Source organism: Ambystoma mexicanum, chromosome 1p (genome assembly GCF_040938575.1).
Source record: "Ambystoma mexicanum isolate Mex_15411 chromosome 1p, UKY_AmexF1_1, whole genome shotgun sequence".
Taxonomy (NCBI): domain Eukaryota; kingdom Metazoa; phylum Chordata; class Amphibia; order Caudata; family Ambystomatidae; genus Ambystoma; species Ambystoma mexicanum.
This window is the reverse complement of record NC_090921.1, coordinates 236831924-236859583: the sequence shown is the minus strand read 5'-3', so window position 1 is coordinate 236859583 and position 27660 is coordinate 236831924. Positions and strand designations below refer to the sequence as shown.

The window sequence follows — 27660 nt, the reverse complement described above, 5'->3', positions numbered from 1 at the left end:
AATTAGGGGATAATCTAGATTTCAGGTATAAGAGGCCCCTTCTTGTTAGGACTTGGGCTGCTAGAGATGTCAAACCCAGCTCCAACCTTATTACCTCGGCAGGTACACTTTGGCCTATATCTAGTACACGGCTCCAGAATTTCCCCTCTGAAACCTTCAGCCAAGATAGATCCTCCATGTACAGTACCTCAAGACCGTATAATATGGCTGCACAAACACATTGTGTATAGTGTGCTAAAATACCATATAAGTTGTATCCCGATACTTCTTAATGTGCCTAAAGACGACATGGGTCCAGGCGACTGCTTTGCCTTTGTTCTCAGCATTAATTGCATATTAGTTGAAGCCAGTCATTAGATCCAACCGCAGATAGTTATAATGGTTTACTTGTTCTATATAATGACCTGCAACTATCTTCCCAGGCACAATGATGTTTTTGAGGGCAAAATGAATGACCTTAGTTTTTTCAAAGTTTATCTTCATGCTGTTTGAGTCTGCATATTTACACAATTTTGTTATGGTGCGTTTCAAACCAAAGAAGGTGCAGTCGCATAAAACCAGGTCACCAGCATATAGTAGGTATTTCAACTTCACTCCAGAAATACTCAGGGGATAGTTGGCGACTTTCCCCAGATATTCTGACAAGTCAGCCATGTATAAATTAAAAATGTAGGGGTGCCAGGACGCAGCCCTGTTTTACTCCCCTCTCAGTACGAATGGGCCACATGGTGGAGCCCCCACTATTAATCCTAGCCTGTACAAAGGTCTCCTTGTGCAGATTGCGCACAGCATACAAAAGATTTGCAGGACAGCTTAATGATTCAAGTTTTTTCCAGTCGGTTCCGCTCTACCATGTCGCATTCAGACCGGAAATCGATCATGGCCATGTGTAGGTAATGTCTGCCCTTGTTTTTAGCATCCGTGGTAAGGGAGTCAATGAACCAGTGGCAATGTGCGGTCCCAGCGCCCGCCCTAAAGCTCATCTGAAAATCACCAAGTAAATCAGTGGATCGTACCCATTTCAGTAGGTTGTCCAATACCAGAGATGCAAACATTTTCTTAATTTTTTATTTTTTGGGGGGAATTACAGGGGTTCAAAAATTTTATTTTCACAACAATAAATAAGAACAAAACATTTCCTTATCTATTAACCACAAGCATAGTCAACCAAAGCAAAACACGTTAAACAGTTCATTATAAACTAAGTCCAAATATCAAATGTAAGCGAAAGAAAAGAGGTGTATGAAATGGAGAGAAGAAGAAAAGGAAGAAAGGAAAAAGAAGGAAAACATTGAAACCAAAGACCGAAAATTACATATGCAGTAAACAATGCAATAGATGGAAGGTATTTACAAGGTCATTTCATAAAATTACAGGTAAGTAATCATAAAAGTAATATTCAAAGTTAGGGATGTATCGCTACAGAATAAAAGTTCACATTCATCCATAGACCTCAAGAAAACCGCTCCAAATGTCCCAAAATTTGTCAAATTCATCTGTATTCTTGTAAATAAACATTTTCTAAAGTTTTCAGTGAGGTCCTTTTACCTTTTTTGTTGATAGGCCTCAAAATTGATTTCCGCCAGTATTTCGAACGTTTCCCTCATGGCACACTTAGTCAAAGACAGTGAGCAACAACTTAAAACTCGGGAGATCTTCTTAAGATAAAATTCAATAGGTCATTAGGCCCCCGCAGCCCTGGAGTCTTTAAGTTTACACATTTTTGTTTCAATATCAACAAGGTCATAATTAATCTTCAAGTTTCTCTTAGTGGAGTTGTCTTCCTCACCGATAACCTTCACAGTGGAGAATGCTTCACCAATACATTTTGCCCAATCATGCTCGCTGATGCAGCATGTAACTTACAAGGCATTTATAAATTTAGTTAGTAGGCTCCACATCTTTTTTGTGTCACTTGCAGTCACTGCTTTTATCAAGTACTGCCACTGTGCATTCCTGTGAGAGAATTACCAGCCTTTGACCCATTGCCTGTATCTATTTTTTACTAGGCGAGGTGCCCTATGGATGGCCTGAGGACTAAGGTCCAACTTCCTGATATAAACAGAGAAGAGAGTGGGCACCACCATGTATTCAAAAATGTTCAGAATATTCAAGTAAAAATCAAATATTTCAAAAAAGAATATACATCCAATTGAAAAGGAGCTGGCTGTGACAAGTCTGGAGACACCCGGACTTATAATTGCAACACACGCTGGAGACCAAGTAATAATACTGGGTCACACAACCGCTCTCATATGGGGCCCAAGATGGGCACATATTTATATCTGATTCACGACAATATGTTCAAGTATCCATAATATACCATACTTCTTAGAGAAAGGAAGATGAGTCTTTCTGATTCATATCAAAAATGATTTATCCATAGTAGTTCAAACAAAAAGCTATCACTAATAATCCTTAGTGAGGAAGCAGTTGCCACAATCCACATGTATTAGACTAAAAAAGCCAATGCATTTCGGAAATTATTTCCTTCATCAGGGCGAGTCTCATTGGTGTGGTCAGTGGTGAAAAACAGAACGTCCTGCGTTCATGCCCACTCAGCAGTGGGTTGTAAATGACATTATGCACAAAGGCATGGAGAAAATCCACTCGTGCTTACAAGGAAACCAATCTTGTACAGTCTGTGTCACTGCCCTGCAGTTGCACAGTGGAGGATCGTTTCTCTCTGTGTATTACAAGATTGGTTGAGACTCGCCCTGATGAAGGAAATAATTTCCGAAATGCATTGGCTTTTTTAGTCTAATAAATGTGGATTGTGGCAACTGCTTCCTCACTAAGGATTATTAGTGATAGCTTTTTGTTTGAACTACTATGGATAAATCATTTTTGATATGAATCAGAAAGACTCATCTTCCTTTCTCTAAGAAGTATGGTATATTATGGATACTTGAACATATTGTTGTGAATCAGATATAAATACGTGCCCATCTTGGGCCCCATATGAGAGCGGTTGTGTGACCCAACTTCCTGATATGTCTATGCCAACATCTAATACGTCTCTTAGCATCCTGGATAGCTTTATCACAGTGTGGCTTCTTACTAGGATTACTCAACATAATATAGCTACCTTTATATGCAGTCAAGCTAGACATACTTTCTTTAATCCAGGTTTCGATGGCATCCGCCGTCAATCCAGAAAATTGTTGTATTGGGTCACCTGATGCATAGTTACAAATTTGTGTACTTTTTAAGGTTTTTCCCGGATCATCTTATTCTATTACCCCACGGGTTTACATCTGCGTCACCAGCTAAAGTAGTTTCAACGCAGGGGTCTTAGCCACCAATATTAAGTGTAATCATTGCATGCTTACTATATGTATTCTCTTCAATTAATAACTTCCTGACTTGAGGGATGGCTACCTCGTTGCAAAATAAGTAATCGTAATCAATTGTAGATGACAGTGCACCTTTCTTCCAAGTAGGTTTACCCAGCCTGTCCCCGGACACTCACCTGTTAAGCATGATGCAGTCCCAATCAGTGAGAGCATCAAGACATACATTACCCTTCCCAGTCACTGAGGCCTTTTTCCAGATTTATTACGCTGTTTACGTAGTCAGTTTCAATAGTTTTGTTCTTACAACAGCACCGAGCATTAAAGTCACCCCCAATTATTATTGTTTCGGCAAAGCCAACAGATTTGATGTTGCATAGGAATTCAGTGACACTTTCACAAATGTAATCTGTACGTTGTAAGCCAGGATGATCATAGATATTTATTATGGTGCAGTTGCCTAGACCTTTTGGGAAACTAATTTGCACTGCAAGAACATGAGGGTTTTCATGACTAAGTATAATTCTAGTTGCCTTTATATAGTTTTTGACCCCAATTATAAAGCCTTTGTTTGCCAGCACCGGAAACATCTGATACCGGTCAATGTAAAGTTCAGAAACCAGCCAACACTCTTGTAATAAGAATACATCTGTCCGCAACAATAATTCAAGAGACCCCTCTGTACCCAGTAAATGCGTAAAGCCCTGTGTATTCCATGTACAAATGGACCAATTTGAGTTTTTAGGCACAAACCTGTAATCGCTGTTCTAGACCAGCCAGCTTAAGACCCCCATAATGCTCTCTTGTAAGGGGCTGGGACAGTGCTTGATCCCGCCTTCTTTCCCAACGGATAGCAACTTCTCCCACAGGTTTCCCCCGTCCGGGGCCGCACAGTCCTTGTTGGGTAGCAAGTCCACTACTGCATCTATCTCGTATCCCGGTACTTGAAACCTACTTTTATAAGTTCTAATTAAATTGACAGTTTCAATGGTTGTGCAGTGTACTCTACTGCATTGATGCTCTGTATTTTTGATAGGTTCAAAGAATTCAAAGTCCTTTGTGTCTAGGATCCTGAGCAGCAATATCTTGTGCATCAATGTCATAAATTCTGATATATTTATGAGATCTAATTTTCATTTTTTCCCCGAGAGATCCTCTTAATGATCAATATAGGAATTTCGTTGCATGTAAAAGTAACCATCGGTTCCACAGACTCTTGGTTCGTATTTACTCTAAATCCTGTCGTTGGGGCTTCTGCAATTTTTACTTGATTAGGCGGTGCTCTGAGCGGCGCCTGTGCAGGATTTTCTACAAGCTCTGGTTCAAGATCCTCACTATGATTTAAGGATAATTCTTCTGCATTTGAATTTTCGTTTTGGTCAGAAATTAGCCAACTAGTTAACACTCCCTTCGATCACACATTTTTCTTTCTTCTTTTGCTTTCCCTGCTGTTCTTCTGCTTGTTTGACACTTTCTCAATGATAGCAGTTTTCTTATTTACCACTTTGGAAGGACGGGTTTAAAGGCCAGCAGATGAAGGTGGGTTATGGCATTTCAATTGTTTGCGCTGCTTCCTAGTTAAGTATATTGTAGAGACGCTGCTGACCTCGTAGTCATTTACAATAAATTGTAAACTAACATCTTCGGCCAAACCAGGAAGGAGGGACGTGTTTCCCTGTTGTTGATGCACATTTTTGGCTTGCAGTTCTGCTGCAGCAGCTATCAAAGCGTCCAGTTCTTTGTCCTCATCCTCTGTTGTTATTTTAACGGGTGCAACTTGTAATGCACTAGGCGTTCCAAGATTTCTGGCCGGAGCCCGTGGTGTGCATTATGAGGCTGCTTATGGGGCGGGGTCACTTACCGGTGTGCCGGAGCACGATGAGGCTCTGCTGTAGGACCGGAGGTCCTGATGCAGCAGATTCCTCAGTCGGCAGGCACACAAAAAGGTCTAGGACCCTCATTGCTAATGTTGTGAGCATGTGTGTGGCATAGGCACGTGGCGCATCGCAGCGTGAAATGACACACACACACACACACATTGTTACTGGTTGGCAGGCTCCATCTCGGTCAACCTTGCGGGCGCAAAGACGGGCCTCTTTATTCAAGCTTCCACATCATGACGTAACACATGACACCACAACCACTTCTTCCAATACGTTACCACTAAGACGTAGTAAGACCTTCATAGTGAACTGGATTGCAGCCAATTGCGCTTGCATTTCGTTAGGGAACAACACGATTTCATGTGCTGTGTTGGAAGTACAGGAATCCTCTTCTGAAGGGCACAGATTGGGTGTAACTGAGAGCCTTTGTGCTATCGCCCGCAGGCAGAGGGGAAACACTCACTGTGTCTGGGGTTTCAGAGGGCACTATGACAGGTGTATTTATCTTCCCACTCACATGTTTGCCTGCCTCGGGTTATCTATTCCAACATTGTCACACAATGTGTAAAACAGACCCAACAACGAGTTGTTATCATCAGTAGCTGCAAAAGATAGGTCAGTAGTATTTCCGTTATTTTTATTCAGAGAAAGCTGACGCTGAGGAGAATTCATATCTCCGACAATAAGGAGCCGGGGTTTGTACAGTCTCTGTTCCCACTCGAAAGAAGGATTTAATGGTGCCTACGCCCTTTTCTTTGGTCGCAGTCCTACATGGGGAACTGGTCATCTGAGAGGTTGACTTGAGATTCTAGGCCGTCTGGCAGTAGAAGCTGAGGGCACGATTCTCAACTGGTGTTAAGTACCGAAAAGGTAATTAAAAGCGTTAACGACCTTTTCGGGTCTTAAGACCTATTCTGAAGGTGGCGCATTCTTCCGAAGTCGGTAGGAATGCCCCAGGTTCGGAATAAATGTGGCGATTGCTAGGATGGGTTGGAAACCAACCTAGTAACCGCCACATTTGTTGCCTGCCACTTTAGACAGGTATTCTTGTGGCACTCCTCCACTTTTAATTGTGCGCTAAAGTGGCGCACATTTATAGTACCATTATGGTGCCGGTATTGTGGAGGAGTGCCACAAGAAGCTGCAGTGCAGGGTGGATATAAACACTTTCATATACACCAAAGTAAGCAGCTTCAACGTTATATCCTGCAACGTTGAAGCTGCTTACTTTGGTGTATAGGAAAGTGTTCATATACACTGCACGGGTGTATATAACACTTTCCTATACACTATAGTAAGCAGCTTCAACATTGCAGGATACAACGTTGAAGCTGCTTACTGTGGCGTATTTTTACTTATTGTTTATTTGTCTTATCCCATGTACTGCACTGTCCTCTCCCCTTTCCACCCCGCACGTCTCCTCCTTCCCCTTCCCATGCACTTGCGCAATATGATTGACACCTGCCCTAGTTGGATCGTTATCTGTCTTCCCTCTGTACCTCCTCCCTTGCCTCATCGCCCTTGAAACACTTGTGTATAGGCGCGTTATAAATGCCATATCATATCATATACACTGCACGGCTGTATATGAACACTTTCCTATACACCAAAGTAAGCAGCTTCAACGTTGTATCCTGTAGCCTTGGTGAAATCCACATAGCAGTTAAATAGACTACTTGCCCTCGCTTTAGCTCAAGTGGCATAGAGGAACTGAAGAGTGGCGATGTTGGTTATGGTGTTATAGGTTTTTCTAAATCCTGTCTGGAAAAAACCCAAGATGTTTTTTTCTTCCAGCCAGTGAGTATGTTTTTAAAGAAGTATGTTGGTGAAAAGTTTCTGGCTGGAATCCATCATTTCCAAGAGGTGATAATTTGATGGCTCTATTATATTTCCTTTTTAAAAATAGAAATCAATATAGATCTCTGCCAGCTATCAGGAATAGTAGCAGCCTGGATTATGTGAGAAAAGAGTACGTTTAGTAACGTTGCCCACTATAACAGATTTTCCTTAAAGACTATATTGGGAATTCCGTCCGGGCTGGGGGCCCGTGAGGCTTTGGATTTACTGATTTAACGCACTAGATCTCCCTCATCGACGTCAAAGCTAAATAGCCCCTGATGCTCTGCAGTAGAAGTCACAGAATCACAATGGCATTCTAGACTAGGTTCCTGGAAAGAATTAGATGGAATATAAAATAGATGTTGAATATATAATAACCAAACCTCCTGGGATATGGGATTCAGTTCTTGCGGGCAGAAGAAGACTTACGAAAGTCGTTATAATATTGTCAAAATGTACTTATATTGTGTGTTTTTAACCAGAAAAATAGCCTCTGCCAATTTGAGCCTCTAATAGATAACTTATGCTGTTTTTGCCAGTTTCTATATTTAGTTGACAAGCTTGTTAAAATGTTTTGTCTTTGCTGAATATTTAATTCAAAATTAGCTCTAACAGCAGCACGCTCCCTACAATGTAGTCTTTTTCTTTCTGCAATGACATAATCGAAGGGAATAGAATTGTTTATTATATTTTTATTTCTGGTACTTCACTTCTTATTTAAGAGTGGTTGAATCCTGGCAATAACATTTTTCCCAAATCCCACTCAGCTGCAACCAGGGCAGCCGTCAATCCAGCTAGGTGTTAGTGTATAATCCCATTAGTAAATGTAACATTCGAATGACCATTGGAGTGGATTACCTATGTAGTTTGAGGTTGTGTTAAAGTTTCTTCCGACAGGCAGGAGAGGACTTTTTAGTTTCATGTTCCAGCCAAGTGCCCCATAGTCGCTTAGCCTGTTATGAGTAATAGTAATAGGGCTGCAAAAGGTGCTCAGCTCAGGATTAGTTATAACATAATCAATAAATGATTTAACGATACGGTTCGGCCAGGGGAGAAAGATCTCAATATTTTAGATCAAAGAAATCCATTATTTTGAGCTAAGAATTGGGACTCCTGAATGAGAGCGTAGCTGTCAAAGGCAAATCCCTTTTGTTGAGATCACCCACTATCACAATATGACCAGTTGGTGTCCTCTCAAACCAGTGAGAGATAGAATTGATCAGGATATTCTGAATAGTACTGGTTTGAGAACTGCCAGGGGGGGGAGGGAGGGTCATAAAAGTTAATGATCAAAATGTCCCCAGATTGAGTAGAGGGAAATTGTATAATTCCCATCAATACATAGGAAGATTTGTTTCCATGTAGGAAAGGGATCTGTTTTATATGTGCTTTGGCACCTATAGCTGGACCACTACTAGCCCACCCTTTCTTTGAGGGGATTGCATTTTTGGATACAATTTGGAAGCCGTCAATAGAGATAGGTGCAGTGCATCATGTTTCTAGTAAAATAAGTCCTCTAACAATTTTTCACCTTCTTTATGCACCAAAAAGGAGCGAAAGCCCCTTGTATTCCAAGATAGCCAACGTAAGTGAGTTATTGACTCAGTAGGTCAGTTTGCTCCATTCTGGGGGCACATCGGCATCCAGTATTCAGTATGAGGCACACTTTCTCGTGCTCGAGTACTTTGAGTTTGTAGAGCTCTAAGTGCTGCACGCTCAGAATTCTACGTGGTGATTAGTCTGGCCAACTGGGACACATGCTCAGCTACAGGTCTAATAGATCTTTTGATATTTCTGCATGTAATCAAGGTGTAGCCTGCATGGGACAAGAGGTCTGCTTGAGTTTGCAAAAGTGCCACTATCAAGGGTGACGCGAATTTCACCAATGCCCAGTTCGTGGAACTATTCCATTGAGGTAGCTCGATTTTTAGAATGTCCATAGATTGAATTACGTCAAGGTATGGTAGCTGTTGAAAAATAGACAGAAGAGCCACCCTATTCAAGAATGAACTATACGCAGTTGGAGTATTTTCTTCGAGAATGCTCTAAGTATGTGCCCTTGTCTTTTAGGGCTTTTGGATGAATACTTGGAAGGTTAAATGGCGAATCAACAGACAGTTACTCCATTTGTGATGTTTGCTTAGTCATCTGCTCGCTCTTGTCAACTCTGGCGACAGAAGTGGGCAAATCAAGTGGCGTTACGTCTAGAACCTTGTTTACCAGATCTTTATTTGGTAAAGGTAGCAAGAAATTGATAGCAGCACACTTACATTAAAAGGTACTTATACACGTACCAGGCATTGGAGTCAATGATGGGAGCGCCTGACACGTGGTGGAAGTACCCGTCTATGATGGTCAGATACCTTCCATGTGATAGTGTGATTGCCTTCATGATCTCTTTTCATGGTACTCCACCCATGTAGACATTCACTCCACATTGTATGGACCTCAATCAAGCCATGCCTATTAGCTTTGTCAATCCTGGTTTCATGCAGATGGTTTTCTTCCCCTGCTGTTTTTAATGCAATTTGGAACTGATACAAACTGCACATTTTACATATATTCCACTCTCAGGAAAAAATGACTGTACCAGTGCCTCTTCTAAGTAGCTGTTAGTCAGTACTATCTGTTTCCAATAAATATTACCAGTGCTTTAAGTGGGCCGGGGCCTACTTCAATGATGAGAAAACTGAGCTACTCATCCTAGGAACACACTCCAAATTGCCCAAACTTGGCCCAGCATACAAATCATTCACCATAGATGGCAACATAATCAAAGTGTCGAACGTAGCTAAAACTCTAGGCATTTATCTTGACGCAACTCTATTGCTAACCAGACAAACCAATGCCATAGCGTCCGCTTCGGCCTATACTTGTAAACTTATCACAGGCTGCAGACCCTTCCTGAACACTGAGAATTGCATCATCCTAGCTAGAACACTAATCATGGCAAAAATAGACTATTGTAACACCCTCTACCTAGGGACTAGCCAATAAAAACATTGAGAAGCTACAAGTTACACAAAACAATGCCATCAGGGCAGCCCTCAACATCCCTAGAAGATCTCACATTTCTGACATCAGACGTAACCTTCACTGGCTCCCTGTCGCGCAGCGAATATCGTTCAAAACCTTAGCCTTAACTTACAAGGCTCCGAATAACCTGGCACCAGCCTATCTGACCAGCCAGTTCTCACAGCATGTTGCGCACAGACCGCTGAGATCAGCCTATGTCAACACACTCTCTATACCCAGATTCAACCTACAGTCTGCTGGGAGATCTAGCTTCCCAGTCCTTGCAGCTAAACTTTGGAACACCACCCCCTTCACACTCAGATCAGGACCCACATCCCACTCCTTCAAAACCAAAACTAAATTTTGGCTTCACAAGCTTGATGAGCTTACTTCACTCCTATCATTGGCGTTCCCCGTAGTACACCAGCACTTCTTTCCTTGGTCTAACTCTCATGTTCTCTTGATTCTCTCTCTCATTTGCAGCCTTTACTTTAGTGTCTAGTACCTGTTATACACTACTGGAGCAATTATGTGTAACCTGCTCCGCTATGTCACTAGTTGTATCATTGTACGTTTTATTGTTTCTCCTTTGTAAGACTGTCCTCCTAGGGGATCCAGTTATGCTTCCCTGTAACCACCTTCTTGTAACTACGCGCCCAGAAGCCTCAGGCAAGGCTGCGGGTCACAAATAAATAAATACAAAATACAAATACCGGGACTGGGCCCCCCGGTCCCACTATTTCGCGGCGGGTCATTGTCCTGCCACGGCCGCATCCGTGACAGGAGATGAGCCCGCCGTCATCAAGTCAGACAGCTGTGACTGACAGAAGTGCAGGGCAGTCAAAGCTTTGCTCAAACTAGTTTGCTCGAAGCTGCGGCTGCCCGGCACTTGAGTTAGTCACAGCTCAGGAAACGCACAGCGTCCCCACCTTTAACAGCCCTTTGTCTCCACTCCCTGTTGTGCCTTTTACAGCGTAAGGCTGAGAGTAATAATTCTGTTTCAGCCGTGCACTGTAACAGGCACAACAGGAGTGGAGACAAAAGGGTGTTATTGTTTGACCCATTAAGTCCATGGCAGAGACATTAGCTTCTGCAAGCCTTCACTTCAGGGGGAAAGGCCATAACCTCGGAGCCATCGCCTCTTTCCTTTTGCAAATGACCTGGTGCAGCAGGTCACATGCACACCAGTTTAGTGATGACATACTCGCTGCCTTTGTAAGTTCCAAGTCATCTGGAAACTGAACTCTCCATGGGTCATTAGGACGCTGCTTACATTGCTAGCAATCTTGACACTGGTTGCATATTTACAAATGACTGTTTTTTTTCACAAATGCAAGTATGACGTGTTTATCGTTGTGTGTATACGCGTTCAATTCGGCCTTTGTCTTCTATTTGCCTGAGAGGCATTTTTTAAACAAAGTACCCTCATTTTCGATTAAATGAAGCAATGTGCAGCAACGCTGGTACGATAATCCATTAAATGCTTGCTAACAGTAAAACTAGCCCTCGTATACATTTAAGAATATGAATGTATATCCTGGCTAAGAGCAGAATGTATATCCTGGCTAAGAGCATGGCCTGTGAACTTGTGTGCAGCTTATGGGCATGAGGCTCAGGCAGCATACATGGACATAGGTCTGAAAGATCATAATATTTGTTTTCTTATTTCACTGAACAAGGACAGTGGCATCAAAGACCGGGTGGAAGACCCTGACCAGGAGAAAAAAAAACTAAAACTGCACCCATTAACACATTGTGACCTAGGAAGACAGTACTTCTGGTTAATGGACATATGTTGGGCCCCAACCGAAGCAAAGAAAATGAGTGATCCTAGAATTTGCAATTGCCAGTTCCCCCTTTAGTTTCAGTCGCCACTCACGGACACTGGTACACACTGCCTTGGCAGCGATTAAAATTGCATGGCAAAGCGCTTAAAGTTCCCTTGCCCCCTTTCACCTGCCCAAAGTGTCATGTAAGGGTAGCATTAGCAGTCTGCAATGATGGTACTCTGTTCTAGCATAGGGACAGGGCATGTGCCACAAGGATATTATATGGGCTCTGGCATAGATACCGGGCAAAGATCAGCAGCCATTGGAACAAGGTATATACCCCAGTGTAGATGCAAACACAGATTCTATGGCAAGACAGGAGGCTCATATTATGCATTTCAATCTTTACTGAGATCCACAGCAGCAAAGAAAAAAACTTTGTAAAACGAAATTTTCGAAAAACAATGTTATAACAATGCAATGGGAACATCCCAGTCCAACATGGTGGGCAGGTCATGCCCTGTAGGTAGCCAATAGGGAGCGAGTCCATCCCATATAGGTCCATTCCTTTAACAACTCCCCCTCTTTCTTTGCTGCTGACCCATAGCTAAGTCACACCTACTGTTTGCTTAGCTACATTGTGACATTTTCTGTAGAAATTGGTTGTATTTTGCTATATTGGTACTTTATTATCCTTTGTTTGCCTTATTACGGCGTTTTTGATTGAGGCGTGTGCTTTTCATTGACTTTCTGTTTCATTTTCTTCACACACGAGCGGGCGTTCCGGATTGGAGCCCGCTCCGCGGCTTGTGGGATTCGCGTAGGCCTGAGGGCGAGCGTTCCCTCTCACACGCTGTTTCGGTCCTTAGGGACACATTGTTGCGAACGCTCACCGCGCTCTAGTACAGACGCGCGTCCCTGTTCAGAGCCGCGCCGTCGGCTTTGTTTGTTGTAGAACGCGGCGGCCTGAGTCAGAAAGCGTGTCTTCTGACAGGCGGCGTGCGTTCTCCCTGGGCCTTTGGCACACGCTGTTGGTGTTCCAAAGGTTGGCGGTTCGAACCTGCGATAAGCCTGGGGGTTTTTTGTCTGAAAATATTTATAAATTTATTATGAAAATTTATTTTTGTTGAATGTGCTTATATTTATGTTGCCTTTATAAATTTTCCCTCACGCTGCTCGCGTGCTTTACTGCTTGTTAGCAGCTTCTGCCTGTGTGAGTCATAGGGGGCCCTTTCCCTGTTATTAATACCTGAGGTATTGTGAGTTAAGCCTGCTAGGCTTCATTGGTTTACCAGCTTGCCCGGCTGGTGTTGATATATTATATATTCATATATATATATTCCGAGTGGAATACTGCCAAGTGCTGTCATGGATAAGGGGGTGCTCCCCTCCTCTGCTGATGCCAGCACTCAAGTACGTACTGCCAAGAAAAGTGACAGGTCTGGGGACATTGTGGGGGATCAATCCTGTCATACCCAGCCTTCAGTGGCTCATGCTATTCAGTCCTCTTTGGACACAGCTTTAACTGGTTTAAATAACACCTTGGCGTCTGCCTTTCACAGATTAATATCCCGCATTGCGGATTTCCACCCCTCTCAGGAGGTTTCCCCTTCTGTTGCACCCCTGGCCCCTAAAAAGTGTACGGCCAAAACTAAACATATCCAGGGACAATTCAGTCCCCCCTTGGCCATTTCTCCCATATCTTCCCCTAAAAGAGTTTTAAAAAGAGGGTGGGAAGAGTCTCATCAACCTTTCGCTTCCACACCCGGGCCTGCGCATTCACGTTTGGCGCCGGAGGAGTACCCTATTGTGGTGTCATCCTCAGAGAGCTCTGTTGATTCGGATTCGCCCCCTAAGAGGAGGAAAAAGAAAGTATCTTCTGCGCGCCCTCAGGAGGCACCCCTGCTGGATGGTAGCGGAGTGCCTTTCTTTGACCCTGCCCTAATTCAGCACCCCAGGTCGGCCGAGTGGCAGCCCTCTGAGGAGGTTTCCTCGTTCCTCAAGTTCTGGGTACGGCGCCCCATGCCCAAAGAGGATCGTAATAAGTTGCGGTCAGAGTGTCCCAGACCTATGCTTGCAGACAAGGTGGCTTTAGCGCCAGAAATAGACCAGTCTATGGCGGCTTTTCTGTCCCAGAAAGGGAAGGACCCCAAGAAGTGGGTCGATAAAGCGTGGCGTAGTTGCCAAGACAGACTGTTGGACATCCTGGGTCCAGTCACGCAGATTTTTGAAATGGCAGAAGAGGCGGCGGCCTCTAATACCCCGGTTGACGTTGACGCATTAAGGGGTTGGATCCAACGTACGGTATGCCTGCTCGGCAATGCTAATGCCTCCATATGTAGGGAGAGGAGAAAATCATTGTTGATGAGGTTGGATTCCAAGTTGGCAGACATGGCCGAAAGAGAAGGGGGCCCTTCAGCTCAGGGTAATTTATTTGGTGATTCTTTCCTGAAAGACTTGTCGGCCTATGTTCACACCTTTACAGCGTTGGACAAGGCGCAGGTTAATATTAAAAAGGTTTTTGCCCCAAAGGTTTTTAACAAGGCTGGACGAGGTAGGGCCCGCTCCTCCGGCCGATTTTCCCAGGGCTCCTCCCGTCCCCGCCAGTTCGCGCCCCGGGGCGCACATCATACCTCCTCTGCTCGGGGAGCACATGCCCACTTCTACCCTCAACAGAACTCGAATGGCAGAGGACGTGCCGGCAGAGGAGCCGGAAGAGCAAGAGGGCATGCAGGTACTTTCTCGGGTGCTAAATGTTTTTTCCCTCACAAGTTTAGGGGGCAGACTGGCCAGGTTCCTCCCGCAGTGGGAAGCCCTCACTTCAGATCCTTGGGTGTTACAAACGGTTCAGGGTTATCAAATAGAATTCTATGCCCCACCTTGTCAGTTGTCTTTTCCCCTTCCTCTAGTGTTCGACGAAGTCAAACAGTCCCTCATAGATTTGGAGGTAAGGGATCTCATCTCCAAGGGGGCGGTAGTCCCGGCTTCTTTCAAGGCTTCTCAGTTTCTAAGCTCCATTTTTCTGGTTCCGAAACCAGACCAGGGGTTTCGCCCAGTAATCAACCTGAAAGCCCTCAACTCTTTTGTGGTGTATCACCACTTCAAAATGGAGGGAATTCATTTACTCAGGGATACCCTTCTCCCTGCGGATTGGATGGTCAAATTGGACCTCAAAGACGCTTACCTGGTTGTTCCCGTCTTTCCCCCGCATCAGGAGTTTCTCCAGTTTCAATGGGGGGGCGGGTGTGGCAGTTTGCATCCCTTCCGTTTGGCCTGTCCTCGGCCCCATGGTGCTTCACCAAGCTCATGAGGCCGGTGATGGCCCTTCTCAGATCCAGGGGGATTCGTATCATAATTTATTTGGACGACATGTTGCTTCTAGCCCAGAATTATCAAACTCTGTGTTCTTAGCTGAAGTTCACGGTGACCCTCTTGCAGGATCTAGGTTTTGTGATAAATGTAAAAAAATCCATATTGAAGCCTACGCAATGTATCCAATTTCTGGGCTTCAATATAGATTCAAAGCTTTGCATCCTTCTCCCAGACACCAGACTATCCAAGATAAAGAAGGAAATTCGGCAGCTCCTCAAGAGAGGAAGGACCTCCCTCAGGCAGTTAGCCAGAGTGGTGGGAATGCTGTCAGCATCCATTCAGGCTATCTTCCCTGCTCCCCTACATTACAGAGCTCTGCAGCGCTTAAAAACCAAGCATTTGAGCAAGTGTCTCTCTTACTCCCAAATGGTGGTGTTGACGCCGGAAGCCAGGTTGGAACTCCTGTGGTGGCTCAGGCACATGGAGGCCTGGAATGGCAAGGCAATTTTTGGCCCATCCCCGGATGTCGTACTGGAGTCAGATGCGAGCAGATCAGGTTGGGGAGCCAGATTAGGTCAGGTCTCCACAGGTGGGAAATGGTCGGAGTCAGAGAAACTTCTTCATATCAACTGCCTAGAGTTGTTAGCGGGGTCCTTTGCGGTTCGGAGCCTCCTCAAGGATCGGGGGAATTGTTGTGTTCTCCTCCGCATGGAAAACATCTCTGCGGTGAGATACATCAATCATCTGGGGGGCACCAGGTCCAAAGTCTTGGCGGATTTGGCAAGAGAGTTTTGGCATTTTTGCCTCGACAGGGATATTACATTGAATGCGGAATACCTCCCGGGAGTGAACAACGTAGTGGCAGATTGGAACTCCAGGCACCTGCAAGACAGGAGCGATTGGATGTTGAACAGATCTCTTTTCACCTGCTTAGCGTCCCTCTGGGGTCCCCTGACCATAGACTTGTTTGCCTCGAGACTGAATTGTCAAGTTCCCAAGTTTTACAGTTGGAGACCAGATCCGTTAGCTCTGGGCACCGACGCTTTCCTCCAGGATTGGTCGGGTCAGTTGGGGTATGCCTTTCCTCCCTTTGCCATGATAGCACGGGTTCTGGTCCAAGCACGCACTCAAGCGGCGTCTCGGATTCTAGTCACCCCCTTTTGGCCCTCTCAGGTTTGGTTTCCGGCCCTGCTGGAGTTAGCAGTAGATATTCCCCGTCTCCTCCCTTTCGATCCCCTATTGCTGGTGGATCCGGAGGGTCACCCTCACGAGTTGGTCCTGCGGGGACACCTTGCCCTTATGGCTTGGAAGATTTCAGCTCTTCCTGGTGCTTCAGAGGACTTTCGCAAGACTCTATGGCGGTCATCAGGGACTCCTGGGCACCCTCTACTAAAATGGGGTATTCCTCAGCATGGAACAAATGGGTTAGCTGGTGTGTGGCTAGGCACCTCAATCCCGTTTCAGCCCCTCCTGTAGAGGTGGTTAATTTTTTAGTGGAGTTGTATAAGGAAGGAAAAGCCTACAGGACTGTTAATAGTTTTCGTTCAGCTATTTCAGCAGGACACCTTTTGGTGGAAGGGGAGCCGGTGGGTAGACATTTTTTGGTGCGAAGAGCCCTCAAATCTATCCGTATTAAGGTTCCACCACAACCGAAATATTCGGTTCTTTGGGATGTTAATATGGTTTTACAGCTCTTTAGGTCCTGGCCTCCTAATGAAGATCTGTCCCTGCAGCAATTATTTGCCAAACTTGCTATGTTACTTTGTCTAGTATCTATTAAAAGGGTCTCTGATATCAGAGCTTTGGATGTGGATAATAAGATGTTCACCCCTCAGGGGGTTACTTTCTTTATCTCACGAAGGACTAAATGCATGACTTCCTCGATATCCTATCCTGCTTTTCCTGAAGATTGTAAATTATGTGTGGTTAATTGTTTGAAATGTTTTGAGCTAAAAACTGAAGGTTTTAGACCTCCCAATACCTCTCAGCTGCTGATTTCCTTTCGGAAACCCCATAAGCCGGTCTCCCCTTCTACTTTAGCCAGATGGATCAAATGGGTCATGCGAGAGGCAGGGGTGGACACTTCCTCCTTTGGTCCCCACTCAGTCCGTGGCGCTATGGCCTCTAAAGCAGCCTTTCTGGGGGGTAGCTTGGAACAGATTTTAAAAGCAGCTGACTGGTCAAGGGAGTCAACTTTTAAGACATTTTACCATAAACGTATTGCTCATGTGGCGGTGAATGTAATGCAAGGGCTTTGAACTTGCATAATATGAGCCTCCTGTCTTGCCATAGAATACCTAATCCCCCACACTAGCGTGGGATGGGGGTTTAGATTCTATAAAAGACAAGGAGGCGAGTATTATCCCACCCACCCACCCTTACTGGTGTTGGTTGTTGTTTCAGCTTTCGATTGATGGCTTCGACGCAGGAAAAGGAATGAGTTTCCGTGCCAAGTTGATGACGGTTCAGCCCAGCGTCTCCAGAGGAGTTTGGTCTTCATTGTACGTGGAGAAGTGGTTCGGTGGTCGTATACGGAGGATCAGCTTCAGAAAGAGGGGGAGTTGTTAAAGGAATGGACCTATATGGGATGGACTCGCTCTCTATTGGCTACCTACAGGGCATGACCTGCCCACCATGTTGGGCTGGGATGTTCCCATTGCATTGCTATAACATTGTTTTTCGAAAATTTCGTTTTACAAAGTTTTTTTCTTTGCTGCTGTGGATCTCAGTAAAGATTGAAATGCATAATACTCGCCTCCTTGTCTTTTATAGAATCTAAACCCCCATCCCACGCTAGTGTGGGGGATTAGGTATTAGACATCACAAGGAGGAACGTGTACGTAGAAGAGCTTGTGCTTTAAATTACTCTATGAGTGTAGAAGCCACAAGGAATATTAATGCACAAGCCCCAGATATGTGGAGCAGTTGGAAAGGTGTATGTGCTGTAGAGGACGGGGATTAGAAGCTATGAGCAAACGGCTATCTAAAACGCAACTTGTCCCATTTTAGGTATGAAATGACGAGCCACTACTAGATTCAATGATTCCTTAATTTAGCATTCTGGTTCTTGTAATTTCTGTATTCACAAGAGGGGACTCACAAAATAATCTCACATGGAGTAGGCGCTACTGTCTGCTGTGAGGTGACACTGCTGTATACTGTAGCATTATATCTCACTCTGTCACTATTTACTACACCAGGACTTTAAGTGCTGCAGAAGAGACTCAGTGCAATTAAATGATTTGCCCAGGACCACACGTTTTGGTTGTACAAGCAGTGTTGCCGTATGCGCTTAGTTATGTAGAGGAGACCACCCCTATCCATTTTTACATGCTCTTCTTTAGGCCACGCCTTCAAGTTTTAGGCCACGTCTATCAGACAAGCCTCGCCCCCAAATGAGCCCCCCCCCCCAATTTCTTACCCCACTTAAAGCACTGAATATTACATTTGTATATCATGGACCACGGGGAAATATCGTTGCAAAGGGACGTCCTAGACAAGAGATGAATCACCCAGTGGCTTTTCTTTTATAGTAACTTGGCATTCCACATAAGCCGCTTAAATGTTTGTGCATTCAGTATGCCTTCATACAGCAAAGTGCATATATCCACGGCTCGGTTATTCCGCGACACGTGAGATTGTGGCCAGCAACCTCGGGAGCTAAATTTAAGCCCCAGTCTCTCGGAAGGCGTGCGCTCATTTTTTTTTATAGTAAGACTCGTTCCCCTTTTTTCTTTCAAGTTCAGTTGTCTACGGTGTTTGTAAATGATGATTCAACCAGAAAAAAACGCACCTTTTCGTTTTCTCTTCCTCCTTTCTTCACACAGTCCCGCCATTTAATCATCCGCAATAAAGGGCCTCCTCCCCATGGATATTTCTCCATTCTTGTTCCTTCGCACACTGCTGTATAACTCTTGGCAGACTACATATCCTCTCCTTATAAAACCCCACTTACAGTTGTTCAGTTCTTGTTGAGCGCAGTTGATACATTTGCGAGCTAGGGCTTTACGTGGTAGCGTGGCCGAGCGGTCTAAGGCGCTGGATTAAGGCTCCAGTCTCTTCGGAGGCGTGGGTTCGAATCCCACCGCTGCCAGTACTTTTTTTCTTACTTTTAAAAACTCTTATAAAATGGGCAATTGCTTAGTACCCGGTAATCGGAAATCGGTGAGTGTACCTTGTGGAATTGTTTAATAACGTTCCTCTGAATATAAGTAATCCTAATGCTGCAGCAGTGCCCCATGGGCATTACTTGAACACCTCCTTGCTGTATTTATTTGAAAGTTCTGCTGTCTTAGTTTATATTTTTCTAATAACAATCCTGACAGTAAATACAGGTTGTACAATATATACAGGAGTCCTTTTATTGGACATATTCGACATGCTCTGAACTTCAACGCTCCCTCTCAGCCATTCACCCTTCAATCTCTGATGAGGGTGTGAACAGGGCTGTTTGACATGCATTGCCAAAGTCCATAGCTTGGGTATTTGTATAGTGAACAGTTTCTACAGATTCTATACACATGGCACAGAGGCGGGGCCAGGTGGGACGCAAAGGGTGCAGGGGAGGCTGTTTGCTCTCCCCTTCTGTCCGGCGCAGCCCCCTGTCTCCTGCAGGATGCCTTTGTGCTTTATTTAAGGAAAACAAATAAAAAACGCGTGCAGGATTGTTCACCAGTGAGCTAGTTAACCATGTTGTGATCCTCTGGTGAGTGAGTTTATATTATCCCAAAGGTAAGTTTGAGAGCTTACTTGTTTGGATGTAGAGCATGCATGTGCAGGTGTGTGAGCTAGAGAGAGGCTGAGTATGCTTGAGTGGCGTGCATGACTTTGTATGGTGGTTGTTATGTGTGGGGGTCTAGTGTTTGCTACGAAAGAGTGTCATGACATCGTCATGACGCCTCTCTAATAAAAGGGGCTCTGCTGCACTGCCTTGGAAGTGGCAACTCGTGTCTGTGTCCGTTATTGTTGGCTCCCTGGTTGTGGCCTGTAACTGAAGCCCGGCCTGGGTGTCCACAGTGCCGCGGCTTCCATTGACGGGGTGCTCTCTAGCATTGTGGTGTGTGCTCCGGTGATCTGGACGTGCCAGGGTGATCCCTGCCAATCAGGAGCTGTGTGACCACAGAGTTGGTGTGCCTGTCGGGTGCCGGAGGCCGGCCACCACATTGGCGACGAGGGCGGTCTGGGCCCACACACCATTGTGTGGGTTGCAGGAAGCCCACAGCGTCGGCCGCAAGATTGGAGGAGGTGCAGTCCGTGCCACATGTAGCCCAGGGACCTTGTGCGGGGGGAAGAAACAGGTCTCCTGGTGCCTGCAAGTAGGTGCAGTGGTGAGGAAGAGCTGCTGCAACGGCCGCGTCTGGTCGGCAGGCGGTCCAACCCCGAACAAAGGAAGGGGGCAGAGCCATCCCCTCACCTGGCCCGCGTGTAAGGGGACAGCTATTCCCACACCCGGGTAGCGGCGGTGAACAACCCAGACATCTGGCTCGGCCCACGTCAAGCCCAGCGCCGCAAAAGGGTGGAAACAATTTTCGGCGACTTTATCGGGAAAAAAAACAGTAGATGGACGTGATTCTCGTCCGTAGCAGGGCCTAGTAAGGGGCGTGGTCTCCTCAACATTCTGCCCCTGTACAAAGGAAGAGGGCAGAGCCTAAAGGCCCGGGCCCGCGGCAGTGATCCATCAGCAAACCCCGTGACGAGGGGGGAACGTGGGCACGGACTCCATTAAGACCCGGGCCGCGAAGGGTGAAAGCAACTGGCCTTTTATTAACATTTTAAGGATTCTTCGGCCCAGCTGGTGGGGCGGCCGAAAAGGTGGCGTGGCATCTGGGGGTGCCGAAGCCAATCATCGGGCTCGGCGTTGAGCCAGAAGGACTCGCAGATAGGGGATGGATCCCTGACAGCGCTGCTCAGCACAGAAGGAACACAGCTGTCTGCAAGGTTCCAACAAGAAAGGCCACTAACGCAAAGTGGGGGTGTTAAAGCACATGTTGAACCTTCCTGGTGCTTCTGCGAGCATTACCCTTCCTGTTGGGTGGGCCCTGTTGGGTGGGACCCCCCCCCAAGAAGTGATCGGGCGCCCACCTTAGCCCAAGATTGGTGAGGTCATCAAGGACACGGAAGGAAGCAACCCCTCAAAGAGTGCTCATGCGGTGTCAAAAGACATCCAGAAGGGGGGGGTTAAGCCACTTAAGGCCTGTTGAGTGTGAACACACCCTAAGACTCACCAGCAGTGGCCACAGTCGGCATCCTGTCCAGCATTCATCATGTCAGACGACGAGGGGGCCTGTCGAGGACAGCTCGCACCATTACCTCATTTTGACGTGGAGGGTGCGCCGGCCAGTCTGTGACCCCAGTGGACAGCCCGTGTAGAGAACCTGGAGCTGTACTTTGAGGCGGTGGAAATCAAGGACAAGGCAAAACGCCCAACCCTCCTGTACTGCGCCAGACTGGCCCTTCAGAGGCTATTCAAGACACTATCAGTCATATGCTGCAGCCATTACAGCCCTGAACAAATATTTCCGACCCATGGTAAACAGGGACTATGAACGGTTCAGGATGAGGTGTGCGAGGCAGGAGGAAGGGGAGAGCCCCGATGCATTTCACGGGAAGCTGCACGGCATTGCACTGTCCTGTGACCTGGGAAATTTCGAGGACGACGAGATCAGGGCGCAGATCATATATGGCTGCAGCTCTTCGAAGCTACGCAGCCAAGTCCTCGGGGACCCAGCGCTGACCCTCGACCAGATACCAGACCTTGGCCGTGCCCAGGAACTGGCGGAGGTGCGTGCCTCAGTCATGGACTCATCCAGACACCACCTCAAGTTGGAGGCCCCCATGGAGCGGGTCAAGCTGGAGGAGGTGGCAGCTGTCGGCAAATGGCAAGGAGGAAGGCAATGAGGAGGGGAGACTGGCCAAGGAGAGACCCCAGTGCCATAATATGCCATCAGTGCGTGTGGGATCTTCCACACCCGCAGGACTGCCCTGCGAAGGGCACATCTATGGGAGGTGCGTGAAAGTGGATCACTTTGCACGGGTGTGCATCGCCCCGACACCCGCCATCATGGCGGGGGAATGGGGTGGGGTGAATGAGTCAAAGGGGAGAAAGAACCGCAGAGTGGCTGCGGGCCAATTGGCGGAAGACCAAAGGAGAAAGCAATATGATGTGGGAGAGGAGGAAGATGAAGAAGATGTATTCTTCTTTTCCTGCAGCAGCGCCACTGGCCAGTTCGATCCTGGAATTTTCTGAGTTGGAAGAGCCCGCTGTCGGGCCCCGTGGTATGCGGACTGGAACACACCTGTTTGTTTGTAGTGTTGAAAGTTCAAGGTATTGAGTAGTTAGTAGGTGGTGCTCGGACTGGAATGCACCTTGTGTTTGCAGTGATGATGTAGGATCACAATGGGTGCGTGGACTAGAATGCACCAAATCAGACCCAGGATTGGGTCACGGTTTTGCATTGGGGTGTGATTGTTGTTGGTTATAATAAAAGGAGGGATGTTATGTGTGGGGGTCTAGTGTTTGCTATGAGAGAGCATCATGACATCGTCATGACGCCTCTCTAATAACAGGGGCTCTGCTGGCACGCCCAAGGCAGTGCAGCAGAGCCCCAGGAAGCGGCAACGCGTGTCTGTGTCCGTTATTGTTGGCTCCTTGCCTGGGTGCCCCCAGTACCGCGGCTTCCATTGCCGGGTCACTCCCCAGCATTGTGGTGTGTGCTCCGGTGATACGGACGTGCCAGGGTGATCCCTGCCAATCAAGAGCTGTGTGACCGTAGCATTGGCGTGCCTGTCGGATGCCCCGACACCAGCTGTGTCCTGCCCCGGTGACCGGAGGCGGGCCACCACAGTGGTGTATACTTCAATTCCATGGCAAGACTGGAGGTGAGCATTATGCTTCAACTTCTTATTTATTACTCCTCAGCAGTTTCAACAAAACACAAGAAAACTCTGAAAAGTATCTACATCTCACTTTTCTTTTCTTGAAACTACAACTCCCAAGGTCTCTGTAGTCCATTCCTGCACAGCCCAGCTATGACACCTTCCTGTTCCTGGGCTTCCCATCTTCTTTTACTGCTCTTCAGCAGATGAGTACCATTTTAACACCTCTCTGTATGATGGGTAGGTTTGATTTGATTGGACCTGTCGGGTAATGGTTATAGATAGAATGTTACATATGAATAATGGTGATGATGTCTGATATAGTTAGAGAGTATGTAGGAGTAGTTGCGTGTATGACTACAGTATTTCAGAGGCTGACTGAATAGAACCTCATTGCGAGGAACAGCATTGCAATATTGCGCTCTATTAAGGAGTGAGGAACTTTATTATGATCGGAGCGTTTCGGGTCGCAGAGCGAAGCCTTGTCAGTGAGCGGCGTAGGGCTCCCGCCGAGGCGGGCCGCCCCGTGCACGCCAGGGGCTCAGCCCAGCCTCGCGGTGGAGAGCAGCCGCGCTCCCACCCACCTTCGCGAGGGCGGAGCCAGGCGCGCGCGAAGCGCTCCGGCCTCCTCATTCGGGTTTAGACCCAGAAGCACAAGGCACAGATGTATTTCTCCAGCAGTGGGTAGGAGATCTGTACTATGCGTTCCCTCCCTTCGTTATGCTGAGCAGGACCCTAGCCAAGTGTCGGAGGGAGAAGGCAGAATTGATCTTAGTAGAACCACTGTGGAAATCACAGGTATGGTTCCCGACTCTAATGGAGATGACGGCAGACATTCTGCGGGTTCTTCCGGAAGGAGAGCGACTGCTCACAGACCCAGTTGGGTCGTGTCAACTTCCGAGAGTGAGAAGGACTCACCCACTCGTAGCGTGCAGAATATCAGGAGACGCTGGGCACTGCCAGGCATTTGGTCGCAGGCTGCAGAGCTTATCGCAGAATCCTGGGCTCCATCTACTAGGAGGAGCTACAACGCGGCTTGGGCCAAGTGGTCGAGCTGGTATAGAAGGAGACATTTCATCCTATTTCAGCACCTATATTAGCTATATTGAATATTTTAGCACAGCTGTTGCAAGACGGGAGAGCGTTTCATACCATAGGGGTGTATAGATCAATGATTTTGGCAGGACACCTACCAGTTAAAGGGGTTCCAGCAGGGGAACACCCGGCGGTAGCAAGGCTCATCAAGGGTGCAAAGTATAAAGTGCCTCTGGAGCTGAGATATAACAAAGTATGGGACGTGACAGTAGTACTGCACCTGTTGGAAAGTTGTACAAAACTGCAATTATCTGTGGATAAGTGCACACCCTCCAATCATTAATAATACAATTCGTGCGTGAAGACGCCACACAATCCCTTCCAAAAAACCACCCTACTTAAAGGGTGTATATTCTAGACAAGAGGCAGTTTGTATGTTAAAATTCATTTATTTTATTCATCAATCAAACATCATAATGGAAAAACATTTACAAAAAATCAAATGAAAGACATTGACATCACATATATTAAAAACCAATTTTAGAAACACACATATCACACCAACCAATGATCACATCTCACAATCATTTCTCACATACTCTTTCATCCCCATTCATACAAACAACCATTCGTACTTCTGCAAAAACCACAATTTTACTGATTCTGTTCTGTAATCAGAACCCCCATCTGTCTGGGCTCATTCCCTGTCTACTGAAAGTGCATTGTTGACAGTATTTTGAGAATCAAAAAAAGGGTAAATGTTCCAAAATAGTTACTTTTGAACATGTAATTACCATTTTTTTTTAAAAAAGAAACAATAATTTTTGCAGTAATGCAAGTTGGTGTGAATTGAATGTTGTCCGATGTTCAATGTGTAATTTATTCCAATTTACAGAGTCCCATGCTTCTGTAGGTCAAATGTGTTACTGAGGAAGCCACTTGCACAAAGGAAGAGGAAAGAGAAGAATGAGAGAGAGAGAGAAAAAAAACTAAATATTTACAATCTTTCTCTACAATATCCTCCATGTTTTTTTAACATGTATCATGGCTTCTATAAACATAACATTCTGCTTTGTCATGTCCATACCCCTCAATACTCTGAGCATGGTCCAATCTGGGTTGTTACACCCATACTTTGGCAAGGGAGGCAGTGTCCTCTCCTTGAAATTCATAAAAGGGTAATGTGATTGAGTCCTGCTGAGCATCAACCTCCCCAAAAGAAACGGCAATACACACAAAATAGAAGACAAAAAACTCTCAGATGAAAAAGCCCCATTCTCACCCCGAGCCACTAATGGACCAAATTCAGTGTGTATAAGTGAAACGTCTCACTCCAACAGTAATCCCTATTAAGATGTGCATTTTCACGTCGTAATAGGTAAGTAATACAATGTTGTCTCACCCATTGTTTTTTGGATGCACTTTGCACAACTGTATCCCAAATTGTGTTGTGCTCCCTTCAAGTGGAATATCTCCAGACAGTTCTGTCGTGGCCACACCAGTAACAAAATTCCTCCTTAATTGGAATGCTGTTTGAATCTATCGACATAAGCATATATACACCCTATAAGGATATTGTGTCTGTGTTGTTGCTGTTGTCATCTATTTTACTGCAAAAGCCACACCATTATATAGCGGTGTGACACAGTGCTCCGCTCTTAGTGCATCTGCATATTTGTTTACCTTGCAGTTGAGTCCTTTTTCTTCCATACAGAGTTTTCTTCAAATGGCCCTGGGTTCGGGCCAGGCAGCTCAGGGGGATGTCGCCATTGATACACGGTCCCTGTGTATTTTACCGGATAGACCCTTGTTGGATATTCTATCCTGTGCGGTGTATGTCCTCAGACACTATAGATAAAAAAAAAGAGGAAACAGGAAGAGAGACCGCATAGCGAGAGGAATTAGAAAAAAGGAAAATTGAATGAGATGAAAAAGAACATATGACTGAGGTTAGATTTCCGATTTGCAGAGCAATGTGAGAAGTCCCACTCCATTGTTTGGAACGAGGGAGACCCAGAGTCCCACCGGCCATGATCCGCCGCAACAGCAGATCTCCCAGGGGCGCAGCAAACCAAAGCGGCTGTCACAGTACACAGTCGGGACTGGGAGAGAACAACCCACAAAGGGAACCAAGGCGTCTCCCAAACGCGCTTGAAGCTCGGATACACCAGCATTGGTATAACAGCATTCATATTAACCCTGAACAATATCGCAGACATCTTACCTCATGTATTCATGCAACGGCCGCGTCTGGTCGGCAGGCGGTCCAACCCCGAACAAAGGAAGGGGGCAGAGCCATCCCCTCACCTGGCCCGCGTGTAAGGGGACAGCTATTCCCACACCCGGGTAGCGGCGGTGAACAACCCAGACATCTGGCTCGGCCCACGTCAAGCCCAGCGCCGCAAAAGGGTGGAAACAATTTTCGGCGACTTTATCGGGAAAAAAAACAGTAGATGGACGTGATTCTCGTCCGTAGCAGGGCCTAGTAAGGGGCGTGGTCTCCTCAACATTCTGCCCCTGTACAAAGGAAGAGGGCAGAGCCTAAAGGCCCGGGCCCGCGGCAGTGATCCATCAGCAAACCCCGTGACGAGGGGGGAACGTGGGCACGGACTCCATTAAGACCCGGGCCGCGAAGGGTGAAAGCAACTGGCCTTTTATTAACATTTTAAGGATTCTTCGGCCCAGCTGGTGGGGCGGCCGAAAAAGTGGCGTGGCATCTGGGGGTGCCGAAGCCAATCATCGGGCTCGGCGTTGAGCCAGAAGGACTCGCAGATAGGGGATGGATCCCTGACAGCGCTGCTCAGCACAGAAGGAACACAGCTGTCTGCAAGGTTCCAACAAGAAAGGCCACTAACGCAAAGTGGGGGTGTTAAAGCACATGTTGAACCTTCCTGGTGCTTCTGCGAGCATTACCCTTCCTGTTGGGTGGGCCCTGTTGGGTGGGACCCCCCCCCAAGAAGTGATCGGGCGCCCACCTTAGCCCAAGATTGGTGAGGTCATCAAGGACACGGAAGGAAGCAACCCCTCAAAGAGTGCTCATGCGGTGTCAAAAGACATCCAGAAGGGGGGGTTAAGCCACTTAAGGCCTGTTGAGTGTGAACACACCCTAAGACTCACCAGCAGTGGCCACAGTCGGCATCCTGCCCAGCATTCATCATGTCAGACGACGAGGGGGCCTGTCGAGGACAGCTCGCACCATTACCTCATTTTGACGTGGAGGGTGCGCCGGCCAGTCTGTGACCCCAGTGGACAGCCCGTGTAGAGAACCTGGAGCTGTACTTTGAGGCGGTGGAAATCAAGGACAAGGCAAAATGCCCAACCCTCCTGTACTGCGCCAGACTGGCCCTTCAGAGGCTATTCAAGACACTATCAGTCATATGCTGCAGCCATTACAGCCCTGAACAAATATTTCCGACCCATGGTAAACAGGGACTATGAACGGTTCAGGATGAGGTGTGCGAGGCAGGAGGAAGGGGAGAGCCCCGATGCATTTCACGGGAAGCTGCACGGCATTGCACTGTCCTGTGACCTGGGAAATTTCGAGGACGACGAGATCAGGGCGCAGATCATATATGGCTGCAGCTCTTCGAAGCTACGCAGCCAAGTCCTCAGGGACCCAGCGCTGACCCTCGACCAGAT

The 27660-nt window shown here is 46.6% G+C and overlaps 3 long non-coding RNA genes and 1 other non-coding gene across 4 annotated transcripts in view; 2 read left to right on the top strand and 2 right to left on the bottom strand.

Moving 5' to 3' along the window:
• The window catches only part of LOC138568490 (uncharacterized), a 63519-nt gene extending 44468 nt beyond the window's left edge, over positions 1-19051 (bottom strand). Inside the window, exon 1 of the long non-coding RNA XR_011302830.1 lies at positions 18905-19051. This is a non-coding gene — a long non-coding RNA (uncharacterized lncRNA). The remainder of the gene's footprint in view (positions 1-18904) is intronic.
• The window catches only part of LOC138568517 (uncharacterized), a 282465-nt gene that overhangs the window by 83876 nt on the left and 170929 nt on the right, over positions 1-27660 (top strand). The window lies entirely within an intron of this gene.
• On the top strand, positions 19123-19204 carry TRNAL-AAG (transfer RNA leucine (anticodon AAG)). Its single transcript has one exon. It is a non-coding gene; the product is annotated as a tRNA-Leu (tRNA).
• LOC138492977 (uncharacterized) lies at positions 24834-25860 on the bottom strand. Its single transcript, XR_011276263.1, has 3 exons — positions 25705-25860; positions 25424-25560; positions 24834-24959 (listed from the first exon to the last, which is right to left on the bottom strand). It is a non-coding gene; the product is annotated as an uncharacterized lncRNA (long non-coding RNA).